At 40.0% G+C, this 25,759-nt stretch overlaps 1 long non-coding RNA gene across 1 annotated transcript in view; it reads left to right on the top strand.

Annotated features, from left to right (window-relative positions):
- The window catches only part of LOC114815924, a 220,040-nt gene extending 210,394 nt beyond the window's left edge, over nt 1-9,646 (top strand). Inside the window, exon 3 of the long non-coding RNA XR_003763720.2 lies at nt 9,517-9,646. This is a non-coding gene — a long non-coding RNA (uncharacterized LOC114815924). The remainder of the gene's footprint in view (nt 1-9,516) is intronic.
- Nucleotides 9,647-25,759: the final 16,113 nt, after the last annotated feature.

Here is a 25,759-nt window from a genome sequence, read left to right as displayed (position 1 = left end):
GGTTTGGTTCTGAACTAGAATCTAACAAGTTACATTTCCGCCTCTGGGAAAACATATCTCCCAATATGATGTTCACAATACACTCCCATTTTCAAGGAGCGCAGTACATGTTCATCCTTGGGTAAGCCTGAATATGGCAAAAAAGCTAGCTGGGCTTTCCAGCACAGGAATGTGCAGAGTGGGAGGGGGAACTGACTGTACTTTAAGAGCTTTAGTTGTAACTTCATGCACCAGCCTTTGAGATGAGATAGTGTCACTCCTCACTGATATTACATCTGTGAAAGTGAGTGAGATGGGTCCCTGCTGAAGAAATTATTGACAAGTGAATGTCTGGCCCAGGCTCCAGCTCATTTCTCCTTGTTTCTGTTTTAATTTTGTTGATTTGTTTTTCTGACATCACTGAACACATCGTACCATTTGATTTGATGCATTGCTACGGAGGATATGATGCTCTGACATGGAAAGGAACCCAGTAGGCCTCCCTTTATCTAAGATGGTGAAATAAACAAGTGACATTGCTAATGACAACAAAGGGTGAGCTGACACTAAGAATGACCTCTTAAGAAAAATTGTTTTCCATATTTTAAAAGATAAATAAAAGCAGTCGTTGCCCATCTAAGTATGATTCTAATTGTAGCTTTTAAAACAAGTTCAAAACAGATGAGGTAAACCACTAATGAAATCAGTATTTTGTAGAAAAATTTGGGCTGCTTTTTCATATGTGCTGATTTGATTAGTGGTTTGCCACATTTGTTATCCCAAACATTTCCCTGCCCAGGTAGCTCATATTAGCATTCCTGTTGAAGTACATTTTTTTCAAGGTAAATAGGGATTTTGTAGACTTCCGATGTGCAATTTCTTTTCAGTAGTCTTGAGTATTGCTTTAATGAACTTGGCGAGAATAAGATGACTCTTTGATTCTTAGATCATGTTTGCCACAGGGAACTTGAGACTCAAGCTGGACATGGTAGATGTGATCTTTGCCTTCAAGGAGCTCTGCAGTTGCTAATTGTGGAATATGATTAAGTGCTTACTAAATGCTGGGACAGAAGCAGTGTGGCTTTGTGGAAAGAGCACGGGCTTGGGAGTCAGAGGTCAAGAGTTTGAATCCCAGTTCTGCCACTTGTCAGCTGTGTGACTGTGGGCAAGTCACTTAACTTCTCTGTGCCTCATTTACCTCATCTGTAAAATGGGGATTAACTGTGAGCCTCACATGGGACAACCTGATTACCCTGTATCTACCCCAGTGCTTAGAACAGTGCTCTGCATATAGTAAGCACTTAAATACCAGAATTATTATTATTATAAAATTCAAGCAGATTAGACATAGTCCCTGTCCTACATAAGGTGCACAATCTTTAGTGGGAAGAATCGGTATCTTAGCCTCATGTAATGGGGAGGAAATTGAGGCAAAGAAAAGTGACTAGTTCAAGGTCACACAACAAGTAATTGGCAGACCAAGATTAGAACCTGGTCTCCTGACTACAAGACCTGTAATCTTTTCCAACATGAAAGGCCACTAATCCCCCACTGTTAGCCCTCAGACATCACCATTAACTAATGGTAAGGGATGTTTACAGGCTGTGGGGGTCTGGGTTTCTTGGCTCAACCAGAACTTCAGCAGTTCAGCCCAGTCAGCTCCCTCCCAGACAAGAGATTTGGGGAGGCAAAGGAAGGGGAGATGGGAACAGACAGACCCTCCATCTCTGCTTGTCTACCTGCAGGTCAGGGAACCTTCTCCCATTCCCAACTTAACTGAGGTACAGACTGAGGTCTATTAAGCTCCATCAGTGGGAACTGAAACTCCTATATGGCTTCTTACACAGGAGGCTGTGACTTATTCATGGGAGAGGAGGCCTTGGGAATTCTGGGGCCAGAGAAGTCTCACCTTGAACCCACAGAGATTATAGTTCAGTGAGCCAGCACTGGACCCAAATTAATCACTTGACATTTGAAGTATTTTGATACCCACATAATATAAAATCCAACTTGCATTTACTTGCATTTAGCATTTAGAACAGCGAGGACACATGTTTACTATGATCATCACAAGTATAAAATGAAGAGGCGAGGGTATTCTGTCTGATCCTTCCTTTGTGGGGTGGTGATGATGGTATTTGTTAAGCTTCTACTGTGTGCCAAGCTCTGTACTAACTGCTAGGGTAGATGCAAGATAATCAGTTTGGAAGCGGCCCCTGTTCCTCATGGGGCTCACAGTACAATGGAGAGGGAGAACAGGAGAATAGAATCCCTTTTTAAAGATGAAGAAACTGAGGGAGAGCTGTTAAATGACTTGCCCAAGCTCACTCATGCACAACGGGGCAGTGTCAGAGCCAAGTTTAGAACCAAGGTTCTCTGACCACCCCCAAGCCTCTGCTGTTCTTCATAGGGTGAATGGGAAGTGAATGGGAAGTGAATGGGAGAGTGAGCTGAGGTTAGCTGGATAGACACCAAAAGTGTCTTTTCTAGTTGGCCTCTGGGCATCATCAAATACCAGAGAGTAAGCCAACAAGTAGGGCCCCCAAGGAAAACTGAGCAGATATATTGGCTAAAATGCAAGTTTAATCCTTTTTCTCTGGCAGATGCCCGCTGAACTCCTGGGGATCATCCACAGAAACTCGTGAATGCAGCCTCTGCTATCACAACATGATAGTTCCTACTGGGCTAAGAATCACAAACTTGGCTCTATCCATCCCACAGTTCAAATGGAAAAGAAAATAGATCAATTGCCTTTGTTGTTTCTATTTCCTTAACTTTAAAAAGTAATTGAGACCAATGTATCTCAGTGGAATTTTGCACACATTAACTGACTTTATGATGTTCTTTGTGATGCTAACACATTCTCCTCTCCATCTTGGTATCAATAATATATTGAGCACTCTCTGTGTGCAGAGCACTGTACTGGGGCTTTTATAGGACAGTATAAAAGAAGTAAAAAAACATGATCCTTATTCCCAGATGTTTTTCAGTCTAATGGGAAGTGTGGCAAAAATTCATTAAAATATCATTATTGAAAATGAGAAAATAGGTAATAGATATAATAGATAATAGAGAAAATAGAGGTAGCTGATGGGATGGCATGATCGAAAATATGGAGGAATTAATATTGATACATTTAAATGACATATCAGCTCCATATGTGAATTTGGCTGAGGTCTCTTATCAGCCGAACAAGAGGAACAATGGATCAGAAATTTGTTTGTGGAAACAAAACAAATTGAAAGATAATCTTATTTGCTATTAGGGCACTGCCACCGATACCATATGCAAATTATATTTCTTCACAATATCTTTGTTACTGTATAAACAGTCATTGGTTTTTATCGAGCAGTTATTATATGCAGAGCACTGTACTAAGTGCTTGGGAGAGTAAAAATAATACATTTGGTGGACATAATCCCTGCTTTCAAGGAGTTTATAATAAATTAATTCATTCAGTCATATTTTTTGAGCACTTAGTGTGTGCAGAGCACTGTGCTAAGCGCTTGGAAAGTACGATTCGGCAACAAATAGAGGCAATCCCTACCCAATAACAGGCTCACATGTTATCTAAGAAGTATCCAACAATGCTATTTTCCCCAGGTGGACTGGGATAGAAATGAATGAAGCTCTGACTAATAATTACAGTATATGAAAACCTTCTCTTACATCCTTTTCCAGCTCAATAACCTGAGGCTATCAAGTTCAACTTTCACCTTCTTAATTGAAGAGGAGAAACGTTGCCTATGAGTTCATAATTCTTAATGCAGGCATTTTAATTTGAAAACTGCTTCCAGTAGAAAAGATGAGCTAGATTAAGAGAATGTAGGGGAATGCACTGCTCTCACACTGGCAAGGCACATTTGGGAAAGTTCATGTGTACTGGCCATTTTAGTTTTGGGGATTGTTTTATCTGCTAATTAAAGCCTAGTAAGGATATTGGTATAATTTCTTTTTGATTTTAATCATCTTCCTTTGATTTATTAATTTAAGAGAATTGTACCAATCAAAGGAATGGGGGATACAGACTAAAAACAGTTTATTGTTAACTACCCAGTAATGCTGAATCTTGCCATTGAATGGTTCTCAGTATGCTGCACCACTGCTGTTTCCACGAAACCATTAACACTTGACTCATTCTAGCTCAAAACTTAAGTTGATTTCTCTATGAGAAGTCTTTTTAGATTTTTTTTTTTGGATAAAGCATATAGTAAACACCTCATAAAGCCATGATCATTATTTTAAAAATAATTCTGAAAAACTATTGGTCTGATCTACATTGATGTATACTGAATCTTGAATAGGAAGCAGTAATTACGTTGCAGTGTCTGTTTTTTTTTCATTTGTCTTTAAATTATTTAGGTGCTCAATGAGAAGTGACAAAACAGGAAATTAACTGTCAAGTGATAATTGTCCTAGCTTGAGGTTTGGAATAGGAAACTAAAATCATGGAAAAACTGGCCTTGACCATGCTTTTTAGTTGTTTCCCTTAGTCTAGTTGTGTTTGTGGTACTGTAAAACAAAGACATCTAAGTGGTGGCCGCAAGTGAATATTAGTGCCGTCTTGTGAGGCCCATTGAAAGAGCAGGAGATTGAGAGTCAAATGACCCAACTCTACCACTAACCTCCTGTACAAGCATGCAAGTCAAGGAGCCTTCCTGAGCCTCAGTTTTATCATCTGTAAAATGGAGATAGGATGCCTGCTCTCTCTGTATCAAAGACAGAGCCCTGTGTGGGGAAAGGAACTGTGTACTATCTAATTTTTGCAGATTTTTGTCACTATTATTATCACCTCACATCTAGTTTTCAAGTTTGAAATTCCTGCTCTGCACCAACTCCAATCTTACCTATCTCAAAACACAAGCAATAAAAGAGGTGAAACTGTGATTTAGGGATTAAAAGAATTATAACATTTATTTAGGAAAACAGCAAACATAACCTTGACTTCAAGCGCTAGGCCTAGATCTCACCTATTAAATGTGGCCAAATTTTTACACATACATGTCTTTCCTCTGGAGGCTGCTTTGACCAAATGATGAAAAACTTCCTACACACTGTTCTGAGCTCTGGAAATACCACATCAAGGCCTGGCTTGCAAAAATCAGAGGACACCTTGCTATATTTAGGCCAGCAAACCCCTGGAGAGGTCCAGGAAGAAGCTGAGACACCAGTTCCAACAGATTTGGGTAGACATTTTACACTGCTTTTATGTGCTGAACAGGCAGTTGGTTCAGCTAAAGATATAAGCCTGGTTAAAAGAAATTATATCAGAGAATCATAGTATAATAGAAAAGACGGATGCTGTATCTATGTCCTCTCATTGAAACAACTGACTTTAGCTTCAAACTAGGATCCTCCAGAAAAATCATTTGAATAAAGACAACTGTTTTGTTACTCTCCAAAAGCATAATCCCTACTGGTGCCTTATACAGGGGTAGCCTTAGTGCTATATTGGATCACTTTGGCCCGAGAGTGCTACAGTATGTACATTTATCACATGCAAATCCATACTGATAACCCTGTCTTGGTTAATAGAGAGTCCTCTTATTATCACTGGGATCACATTTTCAATGAACCCTGTACAAAGGAAAACTTGCATGCTAATACACTCATCATGTGTGGGCAAAGAACACATCTACCAACTCTGTTATATTGTACTCCCCCCAAAGTGCTTAGTACGGTGCTCAGTAGGTGCTCAGTAAATACCCGGATCGATTGATCTTGATGGAAACCATATGTATGTGCCCAATCCTTTTCTTGACAATGACACTGTATTCAAGTCTGGTAGACATGAATCTTAGAACGAGTCGTCTACAATCGATGCCTAGAATTCCTTAACTCCCATTCTCTCCTAGACCCCCTCCAATCTGGCTTCCGTCCCCTCCACTCTACCGAGACTGCTCTCTCTAAGGTCACCCATGACCTCCTTCTTGCCAAATCCAATGGCTCCTACTCCATTCTGATCCTCCTTGACCTCTCTGCTGCCTTTGACACTGTCGACCATCCCCTCCTCCTCCATACCTTATCTCACCTTGGCTTCACGGACTCTGTCCTCTCCTGGTTCTCCTCTTACCTCTCTGGCCGATCATTCTCGGTCTCCTACGCTGGAGCCTCCTCCCCCTCCCATCCTTTAACTGTTGGAGTTCCTCAAGGGTCAGTTCTTGGCCCTCTTCTGTTCTCCATTTACACTCACTCCCTCGGTGAACTCATCCGCTCTCACGGCTTTGACTACCATCTCTACGCAGATGACACGCAGATCTACATCTCCACCCCTGTCCTCTCCCCCTCCCTTCAGGCTCGCATCTCCTCCTGCCTCCGGGACGTCTCCACCTGGATGTCGGCCCGCCACCTAAAACTCAACATGAGCAAGACTGAGCTCCTCATCTTCCCTCCCAAGCCCGGTCCGCTCCCAGACTTCTCCGTCACCGTGGATGGCACGACCATCCTTCCCGTCCCGCAGGCCCGCAATCTCGGTGTCATCCTTGACTCGTCCCTCTCGTTCACCCCACACATCCTATCCGTTACCAAGACCTGCCGGTTTCACCTCTACAATATCGCCAAGATCCGCCCTTTCCTCTCCACCCAAACGGCTACCTTACTATTACGGGCTCTCGTTATATCCCGGCTAGACTACTGTGTCAGCCTTCTCTCTGACCTCCCTTCCTCCTCTCTCGCCCCGCTCCGGTCTATTCTTCACTCCGCTGCCCGGCTCATCTTCCTGCAGAAACGATCTGGGCATGTCACTCCCCTTCTTAAACAACTCCAGTGGTTGCCTATCGACCTCCGCTCCAAACAAAAACTCCTCACTCTAGGCTTCAAGGCTCTCCATCACCTTGCCCCTTCCTACCTCTCCTCCCTTCTTTCTACCGCCCACCCCGCACGCTCCGCTCCTCTGCCGCCCACCTCCTCGCCGTCCCTCGGTCTCGCCTATCCCGCCGTCGACCCCTGGGTCACGTCCTCCCGCGGTCCTGGAACGCCCTCCCTCCTCACCTCCGCCAAACTGATTCTCTTTCCCTCTTCAAAACCTTACTTAAAAATCACCTCCTCCAAGAGGCGTTCCCAGACTGAGCTCCTCTTCCCCCTCTATTCCCTCTGCCATCCCCCCTTTACCTCTCCGCAGCTAAAGCCTCATTTTCCCCTTTTCCCTCTGCTCCTCCACCTCTCCCTTCCCATCCCCACAGCACTGTACTCGTCCGCTCAACTGTATATATTTTCGTTACCCTATTTATTTTGTTAATGAATTGTACATCGCCTTGATTCTATTTAGTTGCCATTGTTTTTACGAGATGTTCTTCCCCTTGACGCTGTTTAGTGCCATTGTTTTTGTCTGTCCGTCTCCCCCGATTAGACTGTAAGCCCGTCAAACGGCAGGGACTGTCTCTATCTGTTGCCGACTTGTTCATCCCAAGCGCTTAGTACAGTGCTCTGCACATAGTAAGCGCTCAATAAATACTATTGAATGAATGAATAGACATGCATTGTCAGAGAATGCGCTCTTACAGCATTTTATTTAGTCAGAAGATAGGTCTTGTAAGAAGAGTGCTCTCATTTTCTAAAAGCATTATATTCAAAACATGTAATGAAAACGTTCATTATTGGAGAACTGAGTACAAGTAAACACTCAGCCCGGAGTGATTCCAGTTTGGGTTGTCTATGAAAGATGTTTAAGCTCTCACAGTTTGTGATTCTACCTTTCCTCCATCCTCCTCAATCAGTGAAACACCTGCGATCCAAGACTGGGCTCTTTCCAACTCTAGTGATCTGGGTTTGTTTTCTACCATAGCTCAGAAAGGTTAAAGAATTACTTAACCTGCTAAGGTCCAGGCCACATCCATATTCTTGCATTTACCCATGCCTATTTTCCCCAACTCTTCCCCAATCCATTAGTGCAGATAATGGAAAGTGGTGTCACATTTTTAAGTAAACACATACACATTCACATTCATTCATTCACTTATATTTCTGAGCACTTATTGTGTGAAGAGCTAAGCACTTGAGAGAGTACAATACAACAATAAACACTGCCCACAACGAGTTTACAGTTTAGAGGGGTGGGGGACAGACATTAATATAAACTACAGATATGTACATAAGTGCTGTGGGTCTGGGAAGGGGGGAAGAACAAAGGGAGCAAGTCAGAGCGATGCAGAAGAGAGAGGAAGAAGAGGAAAGGGGGGACTAAGTTAGGGAAGATCTCTTGGAGGAAATGTAACTTCAATAAGGCCTTGAAGGAAGAGGAGAGTAATCATCTGTTGGATTTGAGGAGGGAGGGCATTCCAGGCCAGAGGCAGGATGTGGATGAGGGGTCAGCAGTAAGATAGATGAGATCGAGGCACAGTGAGGTCAGAATTAGAGGAACAAACTGCTCTGGTTGGGCTGCAGTAGGAGAGTAGCGAGGTGAGGAAGGAGGGGGCAAGGTGATTGCTTTAAAGCCACTTGTGAGGAGGTTTTGTTTGATGCACAAGTGGATGGACAGCAACTGGAATTTTTTGAGGAGTGGGGAGACATGTCCTGACTGTTTTTGAAGAAAAAATGATATGGGCAGCAGAGTGAAGTATGGACTAGAGTGGAGAGAGACATGTGTGGTATGTGCCATTTGCCAACAGTTAGAGGGCAACATTGTATCTCATATAGATAACACTCCAATGCCAGTATCAGTGGAAAGAATGGATGGAAAGAATATATGTTGGATGCATTATTTGATTCATGTCTCAAGGGTTGAATTAAAATACTTGCACCATATGTAGATATACAAAGTCCTGCTGGTTGAATATTGCCATAAAATATACTAGAGACTATCCCATCATATCGCTTCTTTCACTGCAGATCCCAAGGGTAGGAAAACTAGTTCTCTCAAAACAGATTTTCTTCTGCAAAATAGGAAATACAAAGAAGAAACAGAATGGTACAGAAGCGGCGGATACCAGATACCGGATATCAGGCGCAGTAAAAATGTTGATGTGCCCAAATCGTTAAGGAGAATACTTCTCTGGGGAAAGAATTATAACAAGGGTGGAGACTTTTCAGGTTAATACAGCCTCAGAAGGAAGTTACAGAAGTGATGTTTTTTGACTTAGAACAAACCTTATTTATTCAGTATTGCTGAACAATTCTGATTTGGGGAAAAAATACTCCTAAATCTTCAACTCAAGTTCTTATTTATTTCCAAAGGAATCTGAGAGCTATTGGAAGAACACACTTTGTCTGGATCTAATTTACAATCCAGACAGAGAGGTTGATAAGGAAGAAAAAGAAAGAAGGAAAGACATGGTGAACAATCCTTCAGAAACGTTTGCTGGAACACAGGAATTGTCTAGCCAAGGAACATAAAGAGAGATGAAGCAACACAAACTAAGAGTGATAGAGCTGCAAAGTCTTCTGTGTAGGGTTGTAATCATGATATCTCTATAGACCAGACTATTAATTTGAGATTCACGGGTGTTTGAAGTGGTGGTGGTGCTGTTCTGCAAATAGAAAGTCCATAGTACATTCAATAGGCATTTCTCCCCCTCTTCATTTTTCTTCTCCCTTTTTCAGAGTTCCACTTCATACACTTAAGAGCATATTTGGAAGTAATTAGTAGCACATGTTCTAACACACGTATTACCTCCTCCTGTACTTTCCAAGTCATTTCAGGAGCAACTAAGAAAATATAGCATTTCAGTTCTATCAGGTAAGATCATGAATCCCCATTTTTTCTCAGTTTCTTTCCATGTATACAGTGGCCAAATGACTGTCAATTGTTATGTTGCCCTTTTCACGTTGTTTTAATTAATCTCTGACCACTTTAACAATTGATGTACCTAATTCCGAAAGGGATAAGGCTGACAAATAAAAGTTTTTATGAACTCTTAGTCAAATAGACATAGTCCAGTTTACAGTGATCTGTCATTTTCATGATGGATAAGAGCAGAACTTAGGGTTAGGAATTTCATGACCTTTGGCAATACACAACAGTGATTTTTCTCTCAATGGGACAGATATATTGGTGATATATTGTGCACTGGAAGTTCACTTTTGGATACTTTAAAACAGCTTGTAAAAATTTACATATGGAAAGCTGAAGCTGCAGGGTAGTAAAATGTTACAGCAGATCACTTGAGATTTAGCAAGAGCCTTTTATAATATTAGGTAACCTCCTGGAAATGTGATTCTCATTCCACCTTTGCTGAATCTTAGATATACTGTAAAGATTAGAACCCCAGCCGTTATGCATGCCACCATAAACAAAAGCCTAGAAACCTTTGTGAAACCCACTTCCATTGCCTCGTTCCTCTGGCGGAAGAAGATTAATTTTATTGTTGTCCTGTTTCCTATACATACCATCTGTGGAATAACAACTGGATTGTATTGTTAGTGAATTCTACTAACTATGGCACAAATAAATAAGAATCTAAGAGATCTCTAGACTGAAAGCTCCTTGTGGGCAAGGAATGTGCCTACCAACTCTGTAATACTGTACCCTTCCAAACACAGTTCAAGGCTCTGCACTCCTTAAGCATTCAATATATGTGGTTGACAATATTTTTCAGGTCACTAGTCCATCCAGCTCTGCATTTCTCCTATAAGAGCTGTAGTAAAAGATACTTGGAGGAACACTATGATAACTTGACAGTCATTCTTTCGGTTGGGGATGCACCATTTAATATCTCTATCTCCCTCAATGACTGCACTGTGGATCACTCGTCATGAATTAATCTACTACCTTCTTGAAGCTGCACAACCACCTGCATAACTTTCTATGAAATCATATTCCACATGCATACAATCTGTTGAGTGGAAAAAGTCGAGCTAAACCAAACCTCATTCAATCCATATTTAAAACACAATACCTGATCTAGATCACTTTATTCTAGAAAGCATGGTAACCTAATTCTAGAAGTATCCTTTATGTTGTGCCAATTTTTTATTTTGACCTTTAGGGGTTGCCACATCCAAGTCATCCTAGACAGATGATGGTTTTACCTATTGTGAAAGACATACACCAAAGATGATTATATGGTCCCCTACAGTACCCATTCCCCTGTTTAACAACTTACCACTGTCAGGAAATTCTTCCCTCTCCGTAACCCAAGTCTGTAATGGTACATTCCCCTTAACCAGCAGAAGAAGAAAAATTGCTGGAATGCTCAAAAAAAACTGCTTGTAGCTTTGAGTCTGCAGCAAACATGAAGTATCATTATTAAGCCATGGTGTCATCATTCACCAGTCCTTCATCCTCCCAGTTGAGGAAATCCTGTTCCTTTAACCTTTCCTCAACAACTTTATTTTCCAACCCCTTAGTTATCTTTGTGTCTCCTTGTGTTATCTCTCTTCAGCTGTATAAACATAGTACTCAAGCATAAGTCTGAAAAATGTTCAATATGAAGGGAGAATTATACAATAGTTCTCACAATCTGTTTTGGATGTTTATATTAGGCTTATTTATTACCTGTGGTGAAACATTGCTGATTCATGTCTTGCTTGCTAGTCTCTAAGACTTCTCAGGCTGCCCTGGTAACCACCTGCTAGACTATAGGACTAGCACGGCTGAATGGAAGGAAAACAGGAGTGTGAGTCATAAGGTCTGGGTTCTAATCTTGACTCCACAACTTGCCTGCTGTGTGGCCTTGTGCAAGGTCTGTAATCCCTCAGTGACTTAGTTTCATCAACAGTAAACTGGGGATAAAATACCTTTTTGCCTTCTCCTCTAGACTGTGAGATAGGGATTATATCTAACCAGCTATTATTGTCTCTATCCCAGTGCTTGGCATATAGTAGGTACTCAACAAAATACCACGGTTATGGCACATTATCTGCACTCTTCTGGGCTCACTTTGGCCATAAAAGGTTTTATGTAAAAGTCTTTGTGTGCTTCACAGTGTGCTGCACCACAGCCAGCCTACTCACTTACTGAAATTCACGGCCCTGGGGGAATGTGACTTGCAGTGATGAGAAAGGGATAGAGTGACTTTGTGTGAACTACTAGTACTGTCAACAATCCCTTCATGTAGGCTCTCAGGACTTTAAGACTTTGTGATTGGATTGAGGCTCGTCCCTCGCTTAAGACAAGAGATTCCTTAAAAATGGCTGTTTTTCTTTTGTAGCTGTACGTTATTCTACTTTGCTTCCCCCTGTTTAATAGTATTTGTTAAGTTTTACTGTGTTTCAGAAACTGTATTAAGTACTGGGGTAGATACAAGGTAATCAGGTTGGGACACGGTCCCATATGGGCCTAACAATCTTAATCCCCATTTTCAGAGGAGGTAACAGGCACAGAGGAGATGAGTAATTTACCCATCATCACACGGCAGATGCGGAGGAGCTGGGATTAGGAGAAAAAAAATATGGTATTTGTTAAGTGCTTACTATATGCCAAGCATTGTTCTAAGCACTGGGGTAGATACAAGGTCCTGGACTTGGGAGTCAGAGGTCATGGGTTCAACTCCCGGCTCTGCCACTTGTCAGCTGTGTGACTGTGGGCAAGTCACTTAACTTCTCTGTGCCTCAGTTACCTCATCTGTAAAATGGGGATTAACTGTGAGCCTCACGTGGGACAACCTGATTACCCTAAATCTACCCCAGCGCTTAGAACAGTGCTCTGCACATAGTAAGTGCTTAACAAATACCAACATTATTATCAGGTTGGACACAGTCCTGTTCTACATGGGGCTCACAGTCTTAATCCTTATTTTACAGATGAGGCAACTGAGGCATAGAGAAGTTAAGCGACTTGCCCAAGGTCACATAGCAGACAAGTGGCAGAGCTGGGATTAGAAGCCAGGTCCTCTGACTTCCAGGCCTGTGCTTTTCCCATTAGGCCAGGCTGAACTGCCCTGCATTTGTCCTTCTTGAAATATATTGTTATTGTCACCCAATTCTTCCGCTGTCCAAAGAAATTACACAAAAATGTACTAGTCCCCTTCTCCCTTGTTTCCTAACCAAAGATGTTTGGTCTCTAGTCCATTGTATGCAGAAACCACAAGAGTTCCCTGTAAAGAGATTTTGATAAAAACTACCTCTGAATTTCCCTCAATCTCCAGGAAACTGAACCTCCTAACAGTTGAAGATACCCACTGAATAGTGGATGAACACTAGCTATTCACTTAAGCAGCAAGGCTTAATGGAAAGAGCCTGGGCTTGGGAGTCAGAGGTCATGGGTTCTAATCCCTCTTCTGCCACTTGCTAGCTGTGTGACTTTGGGCAAGTCACTTAACTTCTCTGTGCCTCAGTGACCTCATCTGTAAAATGGGGATGAAGCCTGTGAGCCCCACATGGGGCAACCTGATTACCTTGTATCTACCCTAGCACTTAGAAAAGTGCTTGGCATATAGTAAGTGCTTAATACCATAATTATTATTAAGCATGCTCATTCCTAAACTTTACTGGATAAAAATTGTGTGGTCTGACTCACAGTAATCCAACATCCACTATATTCAGGCCTTGGGAAAAAGATACTCAGTTCTGTCATAAAACATGTTTTCACTAGAACACAGTCAAGAAAAGTTTGTCCAACTATGAGCACCTGTTTAGATACAGTGTGGCATGGTGTCAGAAGAAACAGTTTATGTGCATTGGTGAACACAGTGAGTCTACAATATAGATATACGTAAGCATGGGGTTTTAGAAGAACACAGCCTTGATGTTATATAACTGAATTTAGTAAACTATCCTTCGTTCCAGGTAATATATAAAAATAATCTTCTCTGCCTTTTCTTCCTACAGTGCCTCTATCCAAACATAAACCTGGACAAATGAGAGAATTGATTAACTGTTTTTGGATATCATGTTCCTAGCTGCGATAGAAAGCTGAAAGGCCTTCATCTGCATATACATGTGGTGAATGCTGGAGATTTCATGCTTAATAAATTATTTGGCCTCATGCCTCGCCTGCCTTATACCAGCCTTCATTTGAAACTACCGACTGGATTCTGTGAACAACTGTAGAGCCCCTTTGCTTGTGCAATGGAAAGGAATAATGCTTCCCAACTGAATGTCTGTGAGGGTCATCAACGTGAGAGTGCAAAGTGAGTCACCCTTGGATGGGATCAGAGTGGTTCCCCGTGTTTTCAAAATGAATCTCATTAGTGTTCTGGTCAACATGACAGAAATTCTGATTTCTTCTAGCTATTAATTATGCTATCCCTGGTTGACGGTCAATAAAACATTCCTTTTGCTTAGGCTCTCTCTTAGTACACACAGTTCGGTACCTCAGCAGGCCTTATAAGCAGAATTGCCTCAGTTTTATTCTGAAGAACTAGAGCACTTAAAAGCTGTATGTTCATGAATCAGTCATAGGAGTTTATTAATAATAGCATCACCCTTTCATTACTGAGTTTGTAGATGGAGTTAAAAGAGCTAAAACAGAATTACTTATTTCTAGTGTTACTATCACCAAACAGATAGCCTTCAAAAATCCATAATTATTCTTAACTGGTAATTGTGGATAAAGAGAAGTAGGGAAAGGAGGGGGAAGAGGAGAAAGAGAAAAATAATGATAAACTAGGCTCATCCATAACTTGGTTTTCAAATCCTGGCATTCTGATTAGAAAAACAGAAAACCTAAAGTGCAAAATGGATGAAGTATAAAACATGGGATAATGAGATTTACCTTTACACCATCATCACATTTTAAGTATGATGAAATTGTTACGAAAATTAATTAAAATACTGTAAAGTATTCAAGTGTCAGTAGTTTGATTCATTTATGAATGGAAAAGAGAGTCAGTTCTACGAAACAAAATTGTTCTTCGTTATGCTCATACTAAAGTCTGGATTTATTGAATGGGTTGTACTGGCTGGTACATTTCCACGACATAAATAAAATGACACATGTAATATGCCACTGTGAAATGTTGGATTATTGTAGAATGAGAATTTGAACAATGAAAAACAGCTTCTACTATTCTGAAACATTCTCCCTAAAAGGTTTTCAACATTTGCTTTAGTGTTCCAATTTCTCTTAGCCTTTCTTAAGAAGCAATGTCAAAATACTTAGAGTCAAAATCTGCTCCAGTAATCTTCAACAAAATCAAAATGACAGGTTTTAAGTCATGACAGTAGAAAAATACAGAATTTCTTTTAAATTAAATTATGGAAACATTTTGAATTCATAGAAATACCAGTAACATCCTTCTGAGTAAAAATAATGTACTTATACACCTATCCATATATGGTATATGCATTTCATAACACATCACAAAAATAGGGTATGAGTTGAAGATCACTCAAGTCTTAAATTAGGGTAAGGAATTGAGAAGAAAATTCAGGAGGATAATATTTCCCATACACTGCTTTTAAACAAACTTACCACAATAATCTTACCGATGAAAAATCTAAAGGAGGAATTTCATCTACCTGCAATATTCCATTAAATAATTCAGCATGTGAAGGTTATTGAAATAGGTGAGTAAAAAAAAAAAATAATGCTGGACAAAGGAAATGTCCCATGAAGTGTCTGCATCTTATGTCATCTCACAACCGATTTTTTTTTTGTAAGGGGAAGAGGGAGGAAGTTTAGAGTTTTATAAAACCTCCCTTGTCCTCACTCATTCACAAGAAGAAAGATCCTGGAAATATTGTGGAATTGGGGGTTAAACTTTCAGAGGGCACCATATTTTCTGAAGTATTTGTGTGGAAAAAATGGATGGGTGGAATGAGAGAGGCCTGGTATATTGAGCAAAGCAATAAAATTCCTATTGATTTAGGTAAGACTTTTGATTTTGTCTCAAAACTATACACATAACTAGTAAAATAGGTCCTAAACCAACGTTGCTGCTAAGGTTAAAAAGACTTCTTCATCAAACACTGCTTACTGGTCTAAAAATTTTTACAGCTCTTCCCAAATTGAGCAGTTTCAGAGACGTTGGATCCTTTGTAGTGGGCACAAAGTGCTACAACACTGAGTCATAGTTTTTAATATGCATTGTATTTTTTCTGCCCCCCAGCAAATTTTTTTGTGACCAACCTGGTTTCTTCTTTCTTGTGGGTCTATAGGCCTTGCTAATTTGAGCAGAAGTCTAAATCAAACCACCATAGCATTATGACGGTGAACAGTAGTGTGGAAGGTCAGATCTCATCAATGCACAGTCAGCCTGAGGGGATAAGACATGCAGAACTCTGCAGAAGTCAGCTCTAGCCTGATATTTAATTAATAAACAATGGTGTAGATAGAAGAACATGGCTCACCATTTGCCCTGGAAAGTTATTCTGTGTTCTAGTCACAACATCCTTAATTTCATGACACAACCAAGCTCCCACATGAGCAGCAAAAGAAGCTACGACAGTGTCCACAACTGGTGATTTCACTGGCATGTGAGGATTGCTAACTTTCTTTTTAGGGTGGACAAGTGGAGCAGAAAAAAACAAGACTATGGCCTCGAGAAACAGTATTTTTCCCCACTAACAAAGGTTGAAGATCACAGCCTTGGAAAGATGTTTACTGATGTTTGCATACCAAAAGGGAGGATTATCCTGGTAGACAAACACTGAAACTGTTCCGAAGAAATAACGGAAAAGTACAAGAAAGCAATGAAGGATAAAATGCAATAGGATGAGCATATCACAGGGCAAGTTGGCATGAGTTCCCTGGCTTCTACAGTTTGGTCATGGTATAAAATTAAACCACTGTAACCTGTAAACCCAGATCATTCTATGAAAATATTTGTCAAGTGCTTCTTATGTACCAAGTGCTAGATAGATACAAGATAATAAGGTTGGATAGAGCCTATAATTAAATTCCCATTTCACAAATGAGGAAACAGACAGAGAAGTTAAGGAATTTGACCAAGGTCACACAGTAGGCAGTGAGAAGCAGTGTGGGCTACTGGAAAGAGACTAGGCCTGGGAGTCAGAGGACCTGGGTTCCTGTCCCACTCTGCCAATTTTTTTGTGGTATTTAAGCCCTTACTATATGCCTGTACTAAGCGCTAGAGTAGATAGCCAATCATTTTTGACACAGTCCATGTCCCACATAGTCTTAATCCCCATTTTACAGATGAGGTAACTGAGGCACAGAGAAGTCCCTGCCAAACAGCAGACAAGGGGCAGAACTGGGATTAAAACCTAGTTCCTTCTGATTACTAGGCTTGTGTTCTATCCATTAGGCTACACTGCTTCTCTAATTGCTATAACAAATCTTCAAAATAACAATGTCCACAAGTTTTTCTACTGTGAATTTTAGGTAGATTTTAGAAAACTAGAAATTCAGAAAGACTTGATTCTCAAATCACCCAAATCCTGAACCTCAAAATTATTGATTTGGTTTAGAGAATCTTTAGAGAAAGCAATGAAGGATAAAATGCAATAGGATGAGCATATCACAGGGCAAGTTGGCATGAGTTCCCTGGCTTCTACAGTTTGGTCATGGTATAAAATTAAACCACTGTAACCTGTAAACCCAGATCATTCTATGAAAATATTTGTCAAGTGCTTCTTATGTACCAAGTGCTAGATAGATACAAGATAATAAGGTTGGATAGAGCCTATAATTAAATTCCCATTTCACAAATGAGGAAACAGACAGAGAAGTTAAGGAATTTGACCAAGGTCACACAGTAGGCAGTGAGAAGCAGTGTGGGCTACTGGAAAGAGACTAGGCCTGGGAGTCAGAGGACCTGGGTTCCTGTCCCACTCTGCCAATTTTTTTGTGGTATTTAAGCCCTTACTATATGCCTGTACTAAGCGCTAGAGTAGATAGCCAATCATTTTTGACACAGTCCATGTCCCACATAGTCTTAATCCCCATTTTACAGATGAGGTAACTGAGGCACAGAGAAGTCCCTGCCAAACAGCAGACAAGGGGCAGAACTGGGATTAAAACCTAGTTCCTTCTGATTACTAGGCTTGTGTTCTATCCATTAGGCTACACTGCTTCTCTAATTGCTATAACAAATCTTCAAAATAACAATGTCCACAAGTTTTTCTACTGTGAATTTTAGGTAGATTTTAGAAAACTAGAAATTCAGAAAGACTTGATTCTCAAATCACCCAAATCCTGAACCTCAAAATTATTGATTTGGTTTAGAATCTTTCAGAGAAAGATTCAGAATGGCAATTAACCAAATATAACCTCATTAACTATGAAATGAAGTGCAATTATAATTAGATATTGCAGTTGTCATGGTTAGTTATTTATTCTTATGCTAATCCCCCCTCTGACAGCGACATGGGCTGTCCCTTTTTTGACATGTATTCTGGATTTGAGATAGTTATGTTCATTCAGCTTTTCCCTTTATTGGGGTTTTCAAAGATATAGCCCAGAGCTATTTAGGCCTTCTTATTTTGCACGGGTCTCTCGGGCCAGATAAAATTTGTGATCCATGTTTTCTCTTGCATTATTACATCTCCTCTTTTGTCCATTTACATTTCTGTATTTTCATCCTCTTTGTTCAGCATCTTCATATTTCAAAACCTTTTCTGAATCCCCTCTAGTCGCCCATTATACTTCCATGATATTTCAGGTTTTTTTAGTTGGTCTCTTTCTTGAGCTGCTTGGGAAAACCAGGTTTCTTTTTTCTCCATCAGAGTTCCGTGCGATTCAGTCATGGTATCAAGTGTCAAAATAAATGGCATGTCCACAAAGTGGGACACCACTCAATTTGATCTACCAAACCACCTTCGGACCCTGGTGCCAGGAGTCACCCATTTTCCCATGGTTTGGGAGTATTTATTCCCTTAGAGGGAGCCCCATTTCATACAGGGGCTGTGTCCAATCTGGTTATCCTGCACCTACGCTACCACTTAGCATGATGCTTGCCATATAGTATGTGCTTAACAAATATCAAAAGTGCTATCACTATTTAATGGTCTTTATTGCCACTTTTAGGCCTCCACCTCATGCCTCCTCCCACTACTCTTTGTCTGGACATGCTGGGTGACATGCATTATGGGAGGCCCAGGATTTAAGTGTAGTGTCCCTGGTGCAGAGGAAAAGCAGGATAGGTAGCAGTAGGCCAGCAAAGGCCTCTGCCCCTGACAGCATCAGGGAAATCAGGCCATTGGGTAACAAAATGACTTGGACATCTTAGTCCTCCAGGACAAGACATCACCCTCTCACTGCAGATTTAGGAGCTTGGAACATGAAAAGACGGTAAATAGGGAGCACAGAGGAGAGCTCATTTCCCTTGGAGCTTTCCAAGTTTTCCCAGCTGCACAATCTCAGACTCTGAGCATGCTCAAAGTCTGAGATATTTCTGGAAAACTGACAGTCTTGCGTGATGGGGATTTCTGCTCCTCATCTCCCCCCTTTGGAGCCCTGCCACTATTCACTCCCCAGGTAGTTGTCTCTTTCACTGCTCATTGAGCCCGCTCTCCTCAATGACAAGTAGCAGTCCCAACCTTTCACTACAGAGAAGAAACTCCCCTTGCAACCTCTCCTCCCTCTTTCCATGTCTGTCCTTTTCCCCTCCTATCCCCCTCTTTCGTGCCCATCTTGCCTCTCTGCTGTCCCTTATCAGTGAAGATGTAAAGGTTTATATCATCTTTAGAGTAAAATGACTTTACCACCAGAAGGAAGAAAGCACTTACCCACAATGCCTTTTCAAAATAGCAAAAGGAAAAAGACTATAGGATTACTCTCAGGATGAGATATGATAAAAATATATGGAGCAAATAACTGAAAATTCAAACTTCTGGGTTCAATGCCTGCTCCTGTCTTATACAGTGAGAAAAGAAATTATCCATACAAGAAGTCCACTGCTTGCCAAATTAAATTAAAATGATTCTTTTAAAAATCATCCTTATTCACACAAGAAATGAAAACAATTCAATAATCCAATTCCTAGATAAATCCATCATTTCCCTGACACCTACTGGTCACATAAAGAAGGATCCATTAATAAGGATCTTCCTTTAGTCCTGAGGAGGAATTTCTGTGTTTTAGTGTACTACTGTCATTTTTGAGAATGGCTCTTTTAACCTTAAGGCTAGAATGAAAAAAGGCAGAAGGCATAGATATGATCCTTGAAATCAAGAGTGTGAATAGAATGATTCAATTAGTTCCCCTTATGTGCTCTTTACCATTATGCATTTAGTACTTTTAAGACCTATGGAGTACATGGTCCCCAGTCTTGCAGACAGACACCAAGTATGTGATACAAAAAAAGTTTGTTAGCTTGGATTTCTTCTTGGTTATCTACTCCACGACTTCTAAAATCAACTTCTACCAATATGTCAAGCTGCCTCACTCCATTTAAACAGAAAAACTCGGACAGTGTAAGTCTCCTTAAGAGATTTAATTCAGGTTTAAAAGATAACCATGGCTTAAGAGGAAAAATAGGGAGCACCCCCCCTCCGCAAATCCCTATTGGAAATGCTATCAATAACCCAAGTAAACTTACCACGGAGTAGTTTTCATTAAGGGCTCTACTTCATGCCAAGAGAGAGACAAGCCTATAACATTTGCTAGAAGCTGGAGTGTTTCGGGTAATGTCGAAGTAGCTTGGGCAGTTTGAATATCCATTTTTGATTGATTTTATTGTTTTACTTACTACAGAGCGATGCCATTTTGGGACCTCTGAGTCCCAGGGGCTTTAGCACTACTCCATTTCCAGCACTATAAAACGGAGGCCTGCTGTTTTAATCACGCCTCTCTCTCTCAATGTTGTTTGCGCCCTGGTACAACCCATCTGCCTTGAATCTAGTGCTCCACTGGGGCTGCACACATCTGCCAGCCAGACTACCTTCGTACACAATTACTCAATCCACCGTAAGGCTCTTTAATAGGAAACAAGTGTGACAACGGCAAGCCTTCCCTGCTTTTCTTTTTTTCCCCTCCCTCAAACCACAGAGTCAAATCGCTCTAATAGAGATGAAGCTTGATAGATCCGTCCAGGTGTAGGTGAAATGGTAGAGCCCTCGGGGGTAATAGATGCAGCGCTCCGTGCTGAAGTTTAGCACTCAGTCCTGAAGGGTTGTCTAGCAGCAGGGAGATGGGTTGCTCATTGTACAGTTACGAAGTGAATAAGCCTCTTGCAGCATTCATTTATGACTAATTCACAGAGTAACCTGGATCTAGGTGGGACCTCCAGCTCTGTCTCTCTTCTTCAGAGGCCGGACGAAGCCCAGCTCACAGTAAGTGGAAAATTTGCCTTTACTTGTTTTACTTGGGAATTAATTAAGGGTGTTTACTTTCAGGGAATTCTCTAAAGACTGTACAGAAATGAACCAGAATAGCACTCGTGCTCACAACCCTGCAGATTTCCACTGGTTTCATTTCACAGAACCTTGGCGCTGTCACCAGAATTTAAATACTCAACCCGAGTAACCTCCTCAAGTAGAGGATCCCGCTGAACTAAAATGCGATGCTAACATAATGCTAATTCATTTCTGGAGCAATCATATTAACCACTATTTCTGAGTGAAAGGCAGTTTACTGCTGACAGAAATGGTGTTTAGATGTGCCCTACCACAGTACTGAACACGACAAAACATAGGCTTTGAAAGAGGGGAGAAGGAGAAAAAGGAAAAAAAATAAAAGTCCTCTTGCCTTGCCAGTCTCAGCTTCCAGAATTGAGTCAATTTTTCTAACGTTTTGAAAAGTATACTTTTGCCGCTTTGTAAGAGGCTCCTGATCATTCCCCAGCACCAAAAAAAAAAAGCCTGATGAGCAGAATAAGTGGACACAGTGAATTTTTTGAATTACAGCAGTAACATTGATAATGAATTTTCGAAACAAAAAAAGGTCACTTCTCTAATAGCTAGGAGAGAGAGAGAGAGAGAGAGAGAGAGAGAGAGAGAGATATTAAAACCAGATGTATGGAATCTCAACTTTGACTCTTTGGTCTTTCATGCTTGGTTTAAAGCAGCCTTAAAATTGAATTTACTTTGCATTTACAACTTTGGATTCACTGTTAAACTATTCTTGAACTTGAAGTTAAGATTTGATCTAAGCACATGCATATTCCTTGAGCCCTCTACCCCTATTTTTACTTGGCTATGGGGAATCTTTTTACTACCCCACCATATATCCTAAAGTGTGTTAACAAGCTCACTGCGGTGGACTTTCAGGTGGAGGGTCAGCCAGTGTAGAAGAATGTGTTTGCTGTTAGATGTACCAGAGCTTAGGTATGAAATAAACACACAAAGCATATCCCCTGACAGGGGTTCTTCCTCTGTCTCCCCAACATAAATATGTTGAAAAAGAATCCAGCAAAATCTATCAACAAAGCTTTCACTATTTTGGGAAGATCCAGAAAGTTGATACTTCTTTTTATGTTCAGCCTCATTTATTGTGAACAATTAATTTGGATAGGAGTCACCGCAGGAATATGAATGCTACGCAAGGGATTTAGGACAATTATCATATATACAATGGTTTTTGCTTCTCCTTAATTCCTTACTAGGCATTTTTTCTTCATTATTATAAATGAACCGCTCACGAAATCGTATTGCAATACCATGGCATTCCTTTCTGTAGGATAAAGAATACAGCATCTTATTTTAGCTCAGGGCTAAAAGTTACAATTAATTATGGTCAGTTAAGCCCATTTCTTTGAAAATTGTACCGACACTACTAAGACTGGGGCAAGAGCAGGATAAAACCATCTTTCTTGAAATACTTTGACCTACAAGTGTTGGCATCAAATAGCGGTCAATGCCTACCCCCTACAGGGAGAGAATCTAATTTCACTATGCTTGTCCCAGTCCATGAAGTCTAACCTAGTACAATTCCCACAAATGCATGTTGTAACTATGTTTCTGACTCCAACAAGTGCCCCTTATTGAAAAGGTCAGATCGAGATTAATAGTAAGGCAGTTTCAAAGAGTGGACCCCAATTCAGCACTACATCATTGAAATTGAGCAATGGATGTTTTATTTCCTTGAGATTTGGCTTGTTTGGCTTTCAGAATTTAAAAATCAAAGTTGAAAGCACAATTACTTTTTTTAAAATATATATTCATATTAGGTTGCAAATAATTGCCTAGAAACTTGGAAGACCATTCCTGAAGAAAATGATGTATTTGAACTTTACTATATCTATGAATTGATGTATAGATCGGCTTTGTAGAGAATATGGAGACATCTGTCATTTGCACAGTTGGATAATAATCCTCAAATGATATGACCCATCGGGGAATCAGGCAATACAAAGTATCTGGTATCCAATGGATTAAAAATGACCTGCCTGATAGGTAGGGTGCCACTATAGGATGTGTTATGTTTTGTAGAGGTTTTCAGGTTGATTATGTTACACAATAAAATTTGGTGAAAATTTTCTGGCCTCTGAAGATTTCCTTTTATCATTTATTTTTAAGTTATTTTTTAGACAATTTGATATTGTGAAACATAAAAGTAGTCCCCATCTTTACCTACTTCTTCCATTGGCTCAAATGTCCAAACTTTGTGACACCAGTGATGCTATTTTGGAGAGGTGGCCCTTCAGAATTTTCATTTATAGATCACTTAGATGCCTTTTGATAAGCACCTTCCACAATGTCAAGAAAACCATACTACCACTATCACTAATGGTATTTGTTAATTGTTCGTGATGTGAAAAATATTATGCTAGATATTGGGGTAAATAAAAAGATAATCGGATTGGTCACAGTCCCTGTCCCGTACGGAGCTACCAGTGTAAGGGGACTTCATGGGCAAGAAGCACTAGTACAGTCACTTTTTGGTCAAGAGGTCATTGATGAAAAGCTACTGCTTCAGAACATTTAGGATCCAACCCAGTGTGTGTTTTTCACTTCTCTGCTTGTAGATTTATTCCACTAAACTAACATATTTAACATAGTAGTACATTATAGTACAGCACTCTGCACACAGTAAGAGCTCAATAAATATGATTGAATGAATCCTCAAACTAGTTGCTTGCAAAAACGTTGGGTTACCCTTGTTTATGAGAATTAGCAAGCCAACCTCCAAACCTAAAAGATTAGAAATATCCAAGAAAAAAGCATCCTTGAATTCATGACAGATTTGACACCTGAGTCATCAGAATGCTTTTTAAAACACAGAACCGAAGCATTTTCTCAATCTACCCAAATGTTTCTTCAAAGGAAATTTTGGTTTTTCTTTCCCCTTCAGTATTTTCTAATACCACATAGGCTAGCTCAACATGAACAAGTGAAGGTTTTCGTCATTTCTGGATTATTTGCTTAAAAGGATCCAATCTCAAATAAGAAGCTTCTCAAGCACAAACTAGTGTTTGCCTGAACTTTCCAGAAAAATGCCCTGATAAGCCACAATCTTGGCCATCAAAACATGATCAAAGATCTAAATAGATTAGAGGATCATTGAAAGTTAATAAATGATGATACATATAAGAATTCATTGCTATTCATTCCATAGCTGAAATTGTAATAATAATAATTGTAGTATTCAAACACTATGTGCCCATCCTAATAAACTAAGCAATGGAGTACATATGAGATAACTAGGTTGGTTATGTACAGGTAATTGCATATATAAGTATTATTGTATATTCATACATAATAAGTGTAATAAACTCAATGAGCTTTCCTGCTGGAAAGGCAACCCTAGGACACTAGAAGAAATCATCTAATTGATCAACTCTGAAAGCACTAAATACCTTGAGGATTGATGATGCCCTAACAGCTGTAGGTATAAACTTCCCAGTCACTACCATTTCTCAAAGAGAGCAACAGGTTAACCCTTGAAGTTAATCTTATCCTCTTAAGGCCTTCTGGAATTACACAGGAAAAGGCAGAATTTATCCCGGAAAAGAAACTTGTACTTTCCAGAAGAAAAGTGACTATAAAATAACTTTTCACTGAATTATACTTTTAATCAGTGCCTGCTGATGAGGGAAAAACTGGGAGTTTTTTCTAAGTCTCTGAACTAATGCATATTTTTTTCTTGCCTTCAAAGGCAAAATAATTACAGATTTATTCAGCAAACGATTAGCATCAAGAACCAGGAACATGATACTTTTTAAAGAATCACTCAAGTTATAAATTGTTCAGATTCCCTTTTATCCTTAAAGGTAAATTCAAAGCTTAGAGTTAGTGAAAAGATAGGAACAGGAAGGAAAAAAGAGAAGAAAGTACCAAGGAAATTAACAGATTGGGTAGTCAGTCTATGGGCAATTAGGAGTATTCTGAAAAGGGATCAACTTGCTCTCAAATTCCCTTATAACATCTTTTTGTGTGTTTGTGTGGAAGTACTTGATGATCCTTTTAAAGGTTTTCAGTTAGATCGATTTGATCAATGGATCTATATTTTTCTCCATTGCAAATTCAATTCAAAGGAAAATGTTAATGTCAGAAGAAATTGAAGTTTTCATGCTTTTCTGAAAATATGAGCAACTTGACATTCTCCCCCTGCTCCTAAGCACTGTGTAATTGGGTGACTGGGGTGAGTATCTGATATGAACCAGATGAAAGGTGATCAGGGAACTTCCAGTAAAGGGTATTCTCATGATGTGCTTTACCTCATTTTTGCTAATTTGGAAAGTTTTAAAAACTGCAGGACCATCTAAACTTTAGCATGCTGGCCTGTTCCAAAAGTGTTTTTCCAATCATTAGAAGCTCCAAATCCACCCAGTTAAATGAACAGATTGTATTTTGTTTCTACCTACAGTTCCACTACTGTAGAACCTACTGTTCTATTGACTACCAAGAGATTTAAGTAAAGATACTTCCTTTCTGAAGAAAATTCAGGCATTTTTTATGAACTTAAAAAGGTAGTTCTAGGTTGAAGAATCAAATGCTTTTCTATGTTTGGGTAGGATGTAAAATATCCCCTAATCTGAAATGTTCTGAAACAAAAAGTAATGAAAACAGAGCATTATTTTAACAGTCCCTTGTCTTGATTTTCATTCAAAATGGAAGTTTG

Source organism: Ornithorhynchus anatinus, chromosome 13 (genome assembly GCF_004115215.2).
Source record: "Ornithorhynchus anatinus isolate Pmale09 chromosome 13, mOrnAna1.pri.v4, whole genome shotgun sequence".
NCBI lineage: Eukaryota > Metazoa > Chordata > Mammalia > Monotremata > Ornithorhynchidae > Ornithorhynchus > Ornithorhynchus anatinus.
Note: the sequence above shows the minus strand (reverse complement) of the source record. Positions and strands in the feature narration are given on the sequence as shown.